Raw genomic sequence first — 15,572 nt, forward strand, 5'->3', positions numbered from 1 at the left:
TTGTCAGAGCACCTCCATCTTAATTCAACTGCTCTTTTCCTTACAATCCCCCAGTGCATTTCTTCCTTTGGTTTTCATTTCCATTGCTTCTCCAACAAGGACTTATCACTTAGGTTCCCTTCCTTCCACGACACCAGAACAAGCTACCTCATTTGGCCCCCAGCAACTCCATGCACCTCCCTCCTTAAGCCAGCCAGCCACCCTCCATTGCACCCTGCCTCCAACCCATGAAATCTCACAGAGTAAATAAGCTGTGAGTAGTCGTGCTGATGAGTTTCCTTGGGGCCAGAACAAAACCCATACTCCAAGACAGCCCGAGGGAACCCACTGTCCAAGGCCACACATGGCAGGAGCCAGTCAAACCATTTTACAATGCAGACACTTCAGTCCAGTGCCCAGGTGTGTTCACCACTTAATTTACTAGCTAGGTTCACTGCTGCTGGATGTGTACTTTTCTACCAGCCTGCTTTCCTAAGCAGTCTGATCTGAATTCTCTCAGTGCCAGGAGGCACACAAGGCGCGAACATCGTTCTTCCACTTCGATCGGTCTGCGGCTGCGTGCTCTGGAGTCCCAAGGGCCACAGCACAGTCTTCTGTTGTTTTTTTCCTCAAGACATGACCGATCCAGTTCCATCTCCTCCTCCTCACTTCATTACTGATTTTCTCCATCTCTGAGTTGATGCTCGTTGTTTCTGCAACTTTTTATTTTTTTTTCCGGGAGGAGGTAGTTGGCCTCCTGCCCAACCCCCATGACTTGGAGGGCCAGTGGTTTTTCTGTCAGGGTGGCCTTCCCTTAGGCTGCGTTGGTTCGCGGCACCTTCTTCAATTTTATCCGGTGCACCCTCCAGAGAGGGATCCCCTATCCACCACCCAGGGGACGCGCCTTCTAGCCGTGCAGCCCCAGCCGAAGGTTTCCTAAGCAGTGCCTACAGGTAATTTCATTGGCTTTGCGTTGATCCCCTCCTAAGATATTTTTACTTGTTGGCCAGCCTTAGCTACTGACAAAGCAGTAGAGGTCCTAGAGACATTCAGTTCCTAGAGTTTTGTGAAAATATGCAGCCAGGTAGAGGAGAGAGACCCAGACTGGCGTCCCACTAGGGAAAAGTCTTCAGTGTGAGTTTGACCCAACTACTAGGCAATAGAGAATCCACATAGATTAAGACCATCCTAAATGCCTCAATAGCAGGGAGTTTCATTCAGGCTTAATTAACAATTCAGTGGTTGGAAAGTCATTCTAGACAACTTATCTATCGTTACTAGTTATGATTTTGGCAATAAAAATGTTTCTTTGTTCATAGTGCCTTTTTTATTTCTCTTCCCTCTTCTCCTCACCTTACCTGCTTTCATAACAATATTTTTTTAAATCCAAAAAAGTCTTTTATTCAACCCTATGTTCCAATATGGGCAAAAATGTATCCTCAGCATAAGTCCTGGTTCTCTAGGGATCGGGCTCTATTATACATCTTGTCAAAACAGGACCTGAGGAATACCAGTACGATGGTTAACGAGTAATAGTATGGGGAAAAAAGCCTGATAGATCCCAGGACAACATAAAAGAAAACACCTGCCTGTTCAAGCAGTACATATACATACACACAACAGCTCAACAGTGGTCAGAAACCCTCCGCTCTGCATCCTGATAAAGTAGACCAGATGTCCCCCAGGGGCCTGCAGAAGAGGAGATGAATGTATAATGTGAATTCTGCCTTCAATTTATGGTTTAATTATAAAATAACTGGAAATAAAACATGAAGAGGAATATCACCCACAGAGAGTACCCTGAACTTTGCTTTCTATCACTTTCCTACAGCTTCCATTTATCTCTGTCAGCATGGAGAGCTTTCTGAATATGCCTGTACTATGAATTAAGCATCGGGCGAGGCTTGTTTGCGAGGCTGGGCTTGCCCGCCATCCACATCATTTCAAGCCCATACATCTGCAGTCCTCCACAGTCAAGAGCCTGGGCTCCTGAACATGGGTCCAAGCGCTTACTCATGGGCCGTACACATCTTATACCAGCACAAAGCCAGATACAGTGAGGCACAGTCTGCTGGAACATAGACCAAATATAGGGTTTTTTAAGCACTTTTTTTTTTTTTAACACATGCCCAGGGGCTTGTTTTTTAAGCCCCTGGGCAGTATCTGGGGGGGGAGGCAGGAGGGTGGGGAAGCAGGTCACAGGGCTTAGACCATCTATTACCTTGAATTCACCATGTCTCCATCATCTCCCCATGCCTGCATTACCAGTTCTTTTCAATTTTCTACTAGTGTTAGAAAACGTAGGTGGGCTGGTGTAGACTGACCATCAATGTTTTTATCTCCATATCATCCAGGAGGTTGGAGAGGACAGTATTTTTATTGGTAATGTTTATGTGATTGTGACTCTGTAATTGCTGCCTTCAGTCATGCTGGGGAAGGGGGAAATTTGAGGCAAAATGCTGTTGAAAGAGGTTTGTGTGGTTCAGCTTCCCAGCAGCATGTGTTCCTTGTTACTCAGGACTGTCACAGGGGAGGGAAGATGATTGATATAAAATAAGAGCTAACTGAAGCTGCTGTTTTCGGACAGAAAGTTAGCATCATGCATTTGTCTCTACTCACACTAGCCATGCTTCATGAGTTTCCTAAAGCAGAATTCACTTTGTCAGCAAAACAGAACATGTGTTAATTTACATCCTTAGGAAGGAAAGCAGTGAATCATTTCTAATGGTTCAGGTGCTCTATTCATAGCACCTAATTAATTCTGACTGGAAAGTTGCAAAAAATTCTCTGAGACAATTTCAAGTATTTATTTCAGTTTATTATTAAGTAAAGTCGTAATGAATGAGGAATTGACCTTGTGGTTAAACCACTGGCCTAGGACTGAGGTTCAGTCCCCGACTCGGCTCCCTATGAAACCACATCACTTCGCTGGTCCTTGCTGTATGTGCTCCCTCCGCTAAACTTTTAGCAAATCACACACATGACCTTGGGAGATGCTCAGCTCTCCACATGCATCACCGTCATCAAAGGGCCAAACCCTGAAGGGGGGACATGGAAGGGAGGACCGATCTCTGGGGTTTCTTGATTTTCTCAGGAAAACCCAGGTCAGACTGCAGACTAGCTCTCTGCAGGGCTGCACACCTGAGCATGGAGCTAGGCGGAGGAGGCTGACTGCCCTCCATACAAGAGGTGCCAGAGCTGGCCAGCTTCTTACCACCAGCCCCATCTGCTCTGAGCACAGCAGTGGGGAGTGGAGGGAAAACCATTGCCAGAGACCCATGTTAACAAGTCTGAGTAACAAAAGCTGCTTATATCTAAACAAAAGCTTTCTGATAATGCAAAATTAAACTGACAGGAAGCAACACAGATGTTAGAATACAGTCTGACAGATGCTTTAGCATTTGTTTTATGTAAATTTGAACAGGCACCATCCTCTGTGACCAGTTCAATAAGGAACACAACTCTCATTCCAGCGCAGCAACCTTGTATATGTTTCCTCTACTTTTATTTTCTGCTACATTGACCTCAACTACAAATTTCCCAGCAAAAACACAATAGATGGTTTATGTCACATTACAGGAAATCACAAAAGCCTCTAAAGTGACCCTGATTTTCAGGCACTTTTCTAATTTTCTGTCAACCCTTTTTCCCTTCTCATGCCTGCTGTGTAGTTAATATTGGAGCTTTATAACAGGAAAATGTCATTTTTAAGTCACAATAAGGCTTTCTCGCTAAGTCATTTATTTTATCTGAATTATTACAACATAGAGGCCTTTTTTTTTTTTTTGCTTTCTCTTCTATCACTGTAATTTCACTAGTTTACATAGTGATATACACTGATATACAACAGCAACGCAAGAAGAGAAGGAGATTCACAGCAATCCAAGTCACGATGTTATTTTAGAGACAGCTCCCCTTCTTTCCTCACTTCCTCAGACACCAATCCTGAAATTTTCTGCAAATTGCTATGGGTCAGTTTACTATCATGATTGAACTGAAATCCATGGACCACTGATGTCTGCATACTTCCCAGAAATGCCGCTCTCTGCTCAGTTGTTCTTTGCTATCTGAAAAATGAAAGAGCGCAGCTTGCATTAGAATCAGAAGGAAGAAATGCAGAAGCCAAGTCTTAGCAAAGTCACTGTTCTCTCATGCTGAATCAGAAAGAAAAGACATTTTTCTGCCATTCCAATTATTTAGTTAATCCCGGTGAGCTTTTCCTGGAACAGATATCTGTGTCGCTATTACTCAATAAATACAAAGCTATTAAGATATTTTCTAAACAAAACTCTTAATGAAAGCACAACTTGGAATAAATGCCCATCTGCAGCACAGCTCTGCCAGAGCTCCCCCACCCGGACATTCGCCACAGTCCCGAGTGTGCTTCCCTGCAGACCCGAGTCCAGAGCCGGCTCCAAATAACCACTTCTGTGTTCAGTGGCACCCACACACATCATTTCATTCCACCCAGAAGGAAAAAGCTTGATCTTTCTTGACAGACCAAAAGCCCAAACTTGAAATGACTCTGCAGTTCTTCATTGAGCACAAAATTAAGTACTTTTGCTTTTGGGGGGAGGGGATTATTTTTTTTTAAGCGACCATAGTTAAGTGTAATCTTGAAATAGCAAAAAGAAGTATGTCACTTAGAAACTGGCACAGGTCCCTTTTTGCTTCAATTGCCCCAAGATCTCATTTAGTGGAAAAAATGGAAAAAATAAATTATCTTCCCAAATTTCTCTCGGCCTTTCTCTTCTAAGTTTCCCTTGGTCTCACTAGGTTGCAGCAACAATCAGGTTTATTGTTTCACAGGACATTTCTTAGGCATGTGTTCTTCTTACCACATCACATTTTCATTGAGGGGTAATGCAGATACTACTGCTAACACTCCAATTACATTTTTTCCCCAGAGCTCTACCCTTTTAGATACTCTGATTTTACAATTCAGGTCTTCAAGAGCATGCAATATTTAAGCAAACAGAAATACAGGCTTTGCAAGGCTCCTCAAAAAAAAATTAACTAGCTTAATACACATTTAGAACTAAAAGAAACAATAAATGTTTATATATGTTTTTATGTCTTGATTTTCTCACCATTTCTGCATGTTTTGGGAGGTTTAAATAAGAGCCCTTTCAAGCCCTATCCAAGAACCCCATATCCTCCTCCGTATGGCTTCTCTTTTCAGTCAGAGTCTCTGGGTTTGGGTCTATCCTTTCTGAGACTTTAGTTTCTCTCTCCTTCAGCTGCCCCTGCAGACAAGCCAGACTCCAACTCTGCTCTGGTTAACAGTCATTTATTTTCACCATTCCCTTGAACAATCCTAACCAGTTTCACCAGGTGTTTTTTCTTCTCCAATTTTGTTTTTTAGTTAACCATGTCCTGTCTTTACAGCAGGGTAGTAGCCATCTCTTTGTGCGGTGGTGCTCCACTTGAATATATGAACATCCAAGTTTAACAGCCCTCATGCTGACCCTGATGGGATATAGTAATGTGTATTTTCACAACTAATGGAGACATGATACATTTTCACACATAATAGAGTTAAAATGCTGACATCAAGACACCTCTTGGCCAAACCAAATACCACTGCACAAGACTGACAAGCCAGGGATGAATTTCCAGTATGTCAAGACCACAGGCAGATCCACATGCATGTAAGGTCATGTCCTAGATATGCTTCTGCATGTACAGGTGAGGCAGGAGCCGCCGATGTAGCAGGATACTTGTCCTCTTGGAGGGCTCCTTTGAGCCAGGGGTCCTGCCGGGGTGCACAGCCTGGGCAGGGGTGCCCAGGACACCTGGCACCACCAGCAGCCAAGAGGATGCCACCAGGTACAGGTGCTTGAGACACATGTTGAGGAGGTGCTTGGTGGGGGCCAGCTCAGTGAATCTGCAGGCCAGTATCTGGGAGGACATAAGGCTTGTGCATGCTGTCACCACCCGGGAGTCACAGGCGAGCCACTGATGGGCAACAGCCTGCCCCAGCATGCCACATATTCCCACCCTTAAAATGTGTCGAGGATCCATGCCTGCATCCCTGGTCTTTGCAATGCTGTCATTTAACTCACCCCTCTATTTTTGTGTTTCTCCCAATTTTAGTCCCAGAAAGCTCTCCCCTGTGCCTCTCTAGCCTTTTTTGTTTTTTTTCCCCATCTGGATGGCTCTGACCCAGCGGATTGACTCTCACCCTCAGCCCGCTCCCACAGCACTTGGTCTCCCTGCTTAGCTCCCGGGCCGCCCACCCACCCCTGCCTCTGATTTGCAGTCCTCTCCCTTGTGCTGTTTGCCAGCATCTCCATCTCCTGGACACAGTGCACACGACATGTAACTAAACTAAACGTTATCGACATCTTCTGGTTGATCCATGGACTTCAGGGAACTTCAGGCTATGAATTGTGGGCAGGAGGCAGGACCTGTGGATTAAACTTTTAAGGGGTCTTCAAAAGGTGTCTGAAATAGCAGAGCCAGCATTTCCTTTAATAGGCTTACGCTTACTATGCAGAGGTCCCCAACTGCACTGGGAACAATTTACAAATCTGCAAATAATTTTTAAAAATCTTTGATTTCTGAACAGTGAAATTCTGAAGCTTTCATTTGCCAGCAGCCATATTCCTCTGTGCTCCCATCCCTCCATCTCTTCCCAGTTAAAGGTTACCCTAGGTCATTACTTCAAAGAAATCTAAGATGCAGCTGGCCATCATTCAACACATGATGCTAGCAGAAGACTTAAAATAAGCAAGGCAAATAGTTACAGTCCCCCTTCTTCTCATCTCTCCAGCCTCTTCTCTCTGAGATACTTGATCTGCATCCCTTTCCCTGTCCCATTCCTTCCCCACTCCACCTCCCTTCACATATCAGTTGATTTCTATAATTTCTTTTCCCTGCCTTCAGTGCTGAACTAAGGACCAAAATCATGTGTCAGGATGTCCCGAGACAAGGGAGTTTGATACGTGGCTGGAAAAAAGCTGCTAGCCCACAATATGGACATTTCCAACTGTCTGCCTCAAATTTCCCATTAGTTTCAACTGGACTAGTCCCCTGTGCTCTTCTGTAGCATCTCCATAAACTGTTACACACTTTGTGCGTCACCCTGGATGTTGCTCCACTTTACGTGTGAGTGAAGCGATCCCTGTGCAGAGACCCAACTGTTACACCAGTGAAACCAGCTGGGTGTCAGACACTTCACTGAGGATAAATATCAAAGCTCACCACTGTGGAGAACTTCACAGCTTCTTGGCTGTTACCAGAAAATCCTGAGCGACTTACTACACACATGAAGAAACAGCCATATAATGGCTTCACAAGCAAAATCAGGCTTGGGTAGAAACATGGTTATGTTGATGCCTTCTCCAAAAAGTGGGGGCATCAAGGGAGGGAGACTGACTGTAAACACTGTCACAGATGGGAGCACAAAGAATTGGTTATTCAAAGGAATGAAAGCGCTCAGGCAACTCACAAGGCATATGTGCAAATGTTTTTGGTTCATCCACTGAATCACCAGGCTGCTGGAGGTGGACTCCAGCTCAGTTGATAGGTCTTAAACAAAAAATCTGATCCCAACAATTTGTGCAATTAGAAATTCATCTAGGAAACTAGGAATATACCAGACTGCTGAAGTGCAAGGAAAAAAAGAAGAGATAGTGAAGAATGTGCAGCAATGGTCCTGAGAAAAAGTAAAAAAACAAATGTATTTTTGGTGGAAGTGCTTAGGGGCTTGGAGCCGTGAGCAGGGAAATCCTCTCCTATTGCTTGATTCTGACAGTGGTCAGGACAATAAGGTTTTGTACATAATAATACAAAATAGTGCAAAATAGACAGGCTTGCATAAAAAAAATGCAAGTCCACAGTCAATCTCTCCTTCTAATGGAAACAACTTACAAGGCTCTATATATTGACCAACTTGTTCAGATGAAAAGGAGTGATATAATACATTGCAGCTAATTACTGCTATCTATTCCATCAGGTTCCTGCTAGCACAGTGTCCTTCAAAAATGAAAGTTATTGGTATATATCCTTGTATTAGTGAGAATGGCTGCAATATACTTCTGATATCAGATGGTATAATACGGTCCCATTTTCAGGGCACTGGGAGCTCTTAAACCTGCTGAGCCCTGGCAAAGCCTTACTTTACTGCATCATACAGCATATGAAACTACCATAAGGCAGGCTGCATATATCATATACAAATTTAAGGACAAAACCACTTCCTTTAAAGGACAGTAAAAGAGAAAACCTGAGTATGGGTTGTGAAAGCAAGTCACAAAAAATCTCTGGCAAATCCCTCTATAGTATACATGCATATCATTTTTAAAACTCAGTTTTACTCATGGTCTATATGCCTGTGCACAAGGAATCCATGACTTCCCTCTTCAGTGTAATATTGTCAGGTATAAAGTGTCACATCATACAAAAAAACTGCAGTTCACTAAATGGGGAAAAAAAGGTCTCTATAAAACAATACGATGCAAAATCACAAAGCTTCTTTTCACATCAGACACCCAAGACGGACACAAGGGAGGACCCACAGGGGACACGCACCTTCCTGCACCCGCAGTTGAAGACCAACCACGATGTTTTGGGGACAGCAGACTGCAAGTGGCAGATGCCTCAGTGAGGGCAGCTGAATCCCACCCTGAAAGACCATGGCCAAAGCCTAATCCCTCAGGGCTCTTCCATCGGTAGAGAACACCCCCGCCGCTTCCTGCCCCCGCGCCCCAGCAGCGGTTCCGACGCCCGCGGATGTGGCCAGCCCCTCCTCCCGTCGGCTTCCCGTCCCCCTCCTGCAGCGGCGGCCGGCCGGCCGGCCGCGGAGGATGAGGCGTCCCCGAGGCGGGGGAGGCGGGCCGCGCCGCGTCTGAGTGCCCGCGCTTGCACCCCTTCCCTCGCACGGGTGCGGGGCCGTGCCCGTTCTCCCGCTCCGGCACAGGGGAGAAGTACAGCGGGAAGGCCTTGGCCGGCGGCGGAGTACTGGGGCCCGTGGATGTGCCCAGCGCCCGGTAACGGCCGCGGGGGGGCGGCCGCTCCGCTGGATGAGGGGTGCCTCGGGCGAGCCCCGGCCTCGGGGAACTGCCCGTCGCTGTCCGTCCCGCTGGGGAGCAGCGAGCATCGCCCTTGAGCCTTCCGGGGGGGGTAGGAGCCGGCGGCCTCCTCCGCGTGAGGCGCAGGGTCGCCGGGGAGGGGGAGGGGGGCCACTTCCCCGCAGCGGGTCCTGGGCCCGGAGAGCGATGGCATGTGCGTGGTCGCAGATGCAAACTGCCCTCTCCCCTTTTGCAGGCTGACTCGGTATATCGTCCTGCTGTGCTTCACCAAGTTTTTGAAAGCTGTGGGGCTGCTTGAATCCTACGATCTTCTGAAAGCGGTACACCTTGTGCAGTTTTTCTTTATAGTACAGCTGGGGTGAGTGCGCTGAGGGTGAAGCCTTGTCCGCCGCCGTAACGGCACGCTTTGTCTACAGTGTTCTTTGTCAGCATCAAGCTTATACATTGCATTGTGTTATTATAGATTAATCGAGGAGGAGAAGGCGGCGTAGCGGTGAATCCAGGAAATATTCTGATCATAGCAGTGTTTTTCTTTCATATCTATACTCACTATAATTTCAGAAACTTCAATGAATTTGCTACTTTAAAATATTACAACGGTACTGATCATACTGACACTCAGGAGTGTCCAAATTTTTTTAAGAAATGTATAGAAGACAAGCTTTCTTCCTTATAATTTGTATTCCTGTAGTTCTTGTGAGCTTCAACTGCTATTTTTCCCTGATTGAGAACTAAAGAGTAGAAACTGATAGCGAGCACCGTACTCTTTTTCCCCATCACTTATTCTTGATCACAGTTTAGAAAGATGCATGCTGCTTCTTACCATTTCTAACAAGACTGTGTATTCAGCATTCCATATGTGAAGAAGCCTTAGGGTGTATGTATCTCGCTAATAAAAAACATAGTATTATTTCTCCTCAAAACTTCTAAGATCAGTTATTTTGATTTTTGTAAATCACAGATAGACTTCTCATTAGCTATTCTTGAAAACCTTGTATGTAAAATTGACCAGAACTGAAGTTCACTTGTTATCAACATACATAATGCAGCAGGGAAAATACAACCAGTGAGTGTGGTCAATGTGGCCTTTTAGTGAAAAATGTAGAGGAAGCAGATTTGTTATCTGAGCCTGATATGAGAAGAGACCTGGTTATTTAGAGCTGGTTTGAATAAAAAGCTGACTGCTAATACACTAATAGAGAAAACTTTCTACTTTTAACAGGTCTGCATTTTTTATGGTTTTGTTTCAAAAAACATTTTATTCTGGAAAAGTGATAACCAAGCATCAGGTGAGTTGACATATGTAATAGTGATTCACATCTTTGTAGATATTCTTGACAACATGGCTCTTGAAAAAAAATGAAAGCGGAACAAAGGTTACTCCACTTGGAAGATGTGGTTGCAACTTCCAGAAGTGTGTAACTAACTTTGTATCTAGTGCTCTGTAAAAAATGATCAGCATTTTTAGCTTTTGTCAACTTCTTTTGAGAGTATCATGAAAGTATTGGTCTTTGGCTCCATGCAAGCATCTGTTTTGAGGACTGGATTTTCAAAAAGAGCTTAGTCTACTTAGCTGACTTTGTCATTTTCAAAGAGCAATTTCTGGACTGCCAGAATGTCAAAGTGCTCCAGTCATGCCCCCCACGACTGGTGCGTTGTGATGAGGGGCTAGTCGATATAGCTTGTTAGTCAGCCTTTGCTATCTGAAGGAGATAGTGTGCAAGTCAGAATTTCTTATTTTCAGCAATTAAGAGGTTCTGAGGTTGCATAAACTACTAGACCATCAACACCTCAATAAACAGGACGTAATACAGCAGAACAGGACCTCTTTTTCTGGGAGCCAGAAACTTTGGTTTAGAGGAGGTATTGTAATGGGAATAATAATTCCATCTTGAGCAAGTTAGTATCTTGTTGTGTTACTGGAAGAAATTACAATTTAAGGTAATCTATAAATGAATAATTTTAATCTGTTCCTTGAGTTAAGAAGGTCTTAGTTTTGTGATATGTCTAACTGTCACCAGCTAGATTTATTGCTGGTGAAGGCAAATAGATTTGCAATTATCCTTTTGAATTGTTTAAACTTGCTGTTGAAATCACAGGATAAATCTTTAACTGCTGCTTCATTGAATTTTAGCTGAAATAATCAAGCTTGCAAGGCAAACTCCCTGTAAACAGCCATAAGTGTTTATTTCACTTTTTTTTATAGGACACTGTTGCTGTTTGAGCACAGTGATGTGGTTGTACTATCACTCCTTAGTGTCTTGTTCACAAGCTCAGGTGGAGGACCAACAAAGATATTTTAAAATGTATTTTACCAAATGTAAAAAATACTGAATGCTATAAATACAAGTATCTCTACCCAGAATAAACAGTTTTTCGGAACTATGTTCATAGAAACTGTGTGGGTTTTTTTTTTTAATTAGTGGTGAAATTATAAGATGTACTACTTGAAATAAGAAATATGACATGAAGAGAGAAACAGTAGGTGAAGGTGTTTGAGATCCATGACAGACATTTGAGAAGTTTTTCTGTTTGTAGGTGAAAAAAAGCCTGGAGAATGATTTAATTTTTTTTTTACTTCAGCATTCTTCCTAAAGGGATTTTTGGGTTCAAACTGACAAAAAAGGACATATGTGCATAAAGTGGTCCTGGCCTTTAGGCACTGAAGTCCAGCAATGCAGTCTCCAGATCCTCTCCTATCCTCTTCAGTGTCTGTAGCTTTTCACATACTTCGTTTTTCTGCAAAAAAAATCTCAAAGTACGTACTTTAATTTCTGCATGAGCCTGTATGTGCTGAATTCTTGGACCCAGTCTTTCACTTAATCAGAGATCTATACCTGAGACGTCTTTTGTCTGAGTCCCATTACACACAATTTCACAAGTTGTTCTATAATTGTGCCTAATCAGCCTTAAATAGAATGAGCTCATCCCAGCAGTCTTGGCCACTTTCACTCAAAAACAGTGATAGTTGGAGGAAGATACCTTATGATGTTATATACCTGAGGCTAGAGTACTTGCTGGGTAAGAGAAAGTCTGGCTTTGGTGCATCCTCAGGCTGAGAGTTTTGAAATCTGTCTCATAACTTCTGCTGGAGTCCTCTTATTGCTTTTAGGCTGGGCTTAGAGTGAATAGCACAGTTGTCTGCTCTGACACCCCATCCCCCTCAAATTGAGATATTTAGGGCATCCAGCATGAAGCTGTTCATCTAGAAGATAAATTCTTTCTCCAGCCATTCACTCAAAGGGTAAATGTAGAGCTTCAGAGAGGTTCTTTGTCAATCAGTATCTTAATGGGCCGCGCTTGGCAGTTAAGCTGTATGTCTAAGGCAGTAGAAACAAGGGAGCGATAACCTTGTCCTCTGAATGTTTCAGCTTTATGAAGTGAACAGTGGTGAAGAGAAGTCAGCTGACTTTCCAAAACAAGAATGTGATAGCTGTATTTGGCCTCAGAAGATGAATTGTAATAATAGTTTTTAGCTGTAGATCTCAGTGTTTTGCCAAGATGATGAATACCAAAATTGCAGTATTTTAAGTCAGGGTGGTGAAAGCTCAGGGAGTTGGGATTTCATAGTTACTTCTGTCCCTTCCTCACGAAAGCACTGCAGAGCTCTGCTTTCTCAGAGCCTTTGCACAGTGCTCTAGCCTTTACCTCCTTTATTGGGTTTGTGTGGCAAGGTTTTGGTAGCGGGGAAGGGGGGGACAGGGGTGGCTTCTGTGAGAAGATGCTAGAAGCTGCCCCTACGTCCGATAGAGCCAATGCCAGCCGGCTCCAAGACAGACCTGCCGCTGGCCAAGGCCGAGCCAGTGACAGTGGTAGCGCCTCTGTGATAACATATTTAAGAAGGGGGGGGGGAACTGCACAACACCAGCAGCATCCAGAAGAGAGGAGTGAGAATATGTGAGAGAAACAACTCTGCAGACACCAAGGTCAGTGAAGAAGGAGGGGGAGGAGGTGCTCCAGGCGCCAGAGCAGAGATTCCCCTGCAGCCCGTGGTGAAGACCATGGTGAGGCAGGCTGTCCCCCTGCAGCCCATGGAGGTCCACGGTGGAGCAGATATCCACCTGCAGCCCATGGAGGACCCCATGCCAGAGCAGGTGGATGTGCCTGAAGGAAGCTCCCCTTGGGAGGACCAATGCTGGAGCAGTTCATTAAGAACTGTAGCCCATGGGAAGGACCCATGTTGGAGAAGTTTGTGGAGGACTGTCTCCCGTGGGAGGGACCCCACGCTGGAGTAGGAGAAGAGTGTGAGGAGTCCTTACCCTGAGGAAGAAGGAATGGCAGAGACAATGTGTGATGAACTGACCGCAACCCCCGTTCCCCATCCCCCTGTGCCACTCAGGGGGAGAGGAGGTAGAGAATTTGGGAGTGAAGTTGAGCCCGGGAAGAAGGGAGGGGTGGGGGGAAGGTGCTTTAAGATTTGGTTTTATTTCTCATTAACCTACTCTGATTTTGATTGGTAATAAATTAATTTCCCCGAGTTGAGTCTGTTTTGCCTGTGACAGTAATTGCTGAGTGATCTCCCTGTCCTTATCTTGACCCATGAGCCTTTCGTTATATTTTCTCTCCCCTGTCCAGCTAAGGCGGGGAGTGATAGAGTGGCTTTAGTGGGCATCCAGCCAGGGTCAACCCACCACACCTCCCCTAAGACAAAATTCTACAGTTTGTCCACTAGATCTTGTTTATAGCTCCTTGATACTACAAAGTATTAAATCATCAGGCTTAAGTAGCTGTGCATTCTGGCCTCAATGAAGAAGGAAGCAATCACACTTGAAGTTCATAAGATACAGGTTTCTAGCTTGTTACGGTGGTGATTTGCCCTGAGTTATCTGGTAAATCCGAAAACTGGAATCAATATAAAATTATATTGTCAAGGTCACTTTTTCAAAAAATATGTTTTTCTCATGTTTTTCTTACTGAACTAAAATATGCTTACATTGATCAGGAAGGGGGGGAGGGAGAGGGCTGATTTCCTGGAATTTTTTACATTAATCTGTTACAGCATATTATAAAATTTTAATTTTTTTTTATAGACAAGAGGTGCTGCATTTTTCATCATAGCTGTCATCTGCTTACTATTTGATAATGATGACCTCATAGCTAAAATAGCAGAACATTGCATCCTTTCTTGCTATGTGTAAGAACAAGCGTTTATTATTACTGGAGCAGAGAGAATAGAACGTGAAGCTGAATGCACCAAATTAAATATGCTTGCATTTTTCTTGATAGGAATCTTAGCTTTCAAGATTATAGCATAAGATTTTACTTTTACATCTAAATACTGATATTTACAACCAAATGAATGGCATTGCTTACTTTGTTGATAACTTAGAACACAGTGATAGATTTTAAGTTGTAGTTAAAGGTTCCTTCCCATTTGCACATATCAGACCACTTAGGATTGCTAGAAGCTATTTTGATCAGCTTTCCTTTTTTTAGAAATTCTAGACATAATGGCTGTAGCCTAAGTGTGTGCAGTAAATGGTTGGCAGCCTGGCTGGCAGTCTTTTTGGTATATCCAGATTGTTTTGTGCTTTTGCAAACATGCTAGTCACAGTTCATCTGCTAGGCTGAAAAGTGATGTGAAATAGCCTGCAGTAGCTCCAACAACAATGGACTTTAAACTGGAAATGGAAGCTAGCTAACATGCTTCCAAAGCCACTGAGTAAATTGTAAGTGATTCTGAAGTAAGTTTTCAACAAGTCTTCTCATCATAGTGAAGTGTACTGGAAAAAAGTGGTACATCTAAGGATGGGCAGTAAAAACAGTGTCATGTAAATGATAACAAGGTGAAAGTAAACCTTCTCAAGGAAGGATGAAAACATGGAATTACAGATCCAAATGGTATATTCAGAAATAGTATTGATTAATCCACTGAGTTTTCAGTGAGTTAATTCATTGTTAAGGTGCCCTCTAGTAGTTTTCCCAAAAGCTATCGTTACTTGAATATTTGCTGGATTGTGCTTGTCAATTATTCTTAGTTTTCTAAAGTTTAAATATTTAGAAACTGGAAAGATATAGATCACATTTTAGACACCTCACTGTTTTAGTGCTTTTAGTGAAAATTGAGCTAATTTTTAATGCTGTTGAGTATATTTTTCTAAGTCTAGTTGCCAAAATTAACATAAATCCTGTATCATGACTGCTGTACAGTATTTAACAGTGACTATATTCTCATGTTTTAAAATACTCTTTATTTTCCCCCAACTATTTTTAGCTATTTATTTTCTATGGAAATATTTTCCTCTTTCCTAAATTTTAAGGATCTGACGAACCTTAAAGCTCAGTTTGCTTACTTCTGCTTTCCATGATCTTCTGCTACCTCTACCTGTTCTTTGGTTTAAATAAATAAATAAATAAATAAATAAATATCATCAAATTAAAATCTTCCTTAATTTTTTTATTTAGCTGAGGGGCATCATAACAGTGCTCTTACCCATGTTCTCTATACAATCATTGCTTTCCTGGGTGTTGCAGATCACAAGGTAAATAATTTGTATTTTAATAGGTTAATATTTATCTAAGTTTTGCAGGTAAGAATTTCACCAGTTCAGAGTTAAT

General features: G+C 43.3%; 1 pseudogene across 1 annotated transcript in view; it reads left to right on the forward strand.

Annotated features, from left to right (window-relative positions):
* Positions 1-15,572, forward strand: part of LOC309601738 (proton-coupled zinc antiporter SLC30A5-like) — a 97,452-nt pseudogene that overhangs the window by 73,924 nt on the left and 7,956 nt on the right. The window contains exons 2-7 of the transcript in view: positions 8,903-8,972; positions 9,250-9,372; positions 10,237-10,307; positions 11,149-11,308; positions 14,045-14,129; positions 15,420-15,496. The product of the transcript in view is annotated as a proton-coupled zinc antiporter SLC30A5-like (transcript). The remainder of the gene's footprint in view (positions 1-8,902; positions 8,973-9,249; positions 9,373-10,236; positions 10,308-11,148; positions 11,309-14,044; positions 14,130-15,419; positions 15,497-15,572) is intronic.

The sequence above is a fragment of the Platalea leucorodia genome (assembly GCF_965183815.1).
Source record: "Platalea leucorodia genome assembly, chromosome: W".
Lineage (NCBI taxonomy): Eukaryota > Metazoa > Chordata > Aves > Pelecaniformes > Threskiornithidae > Platalea > Platalea leucorodia.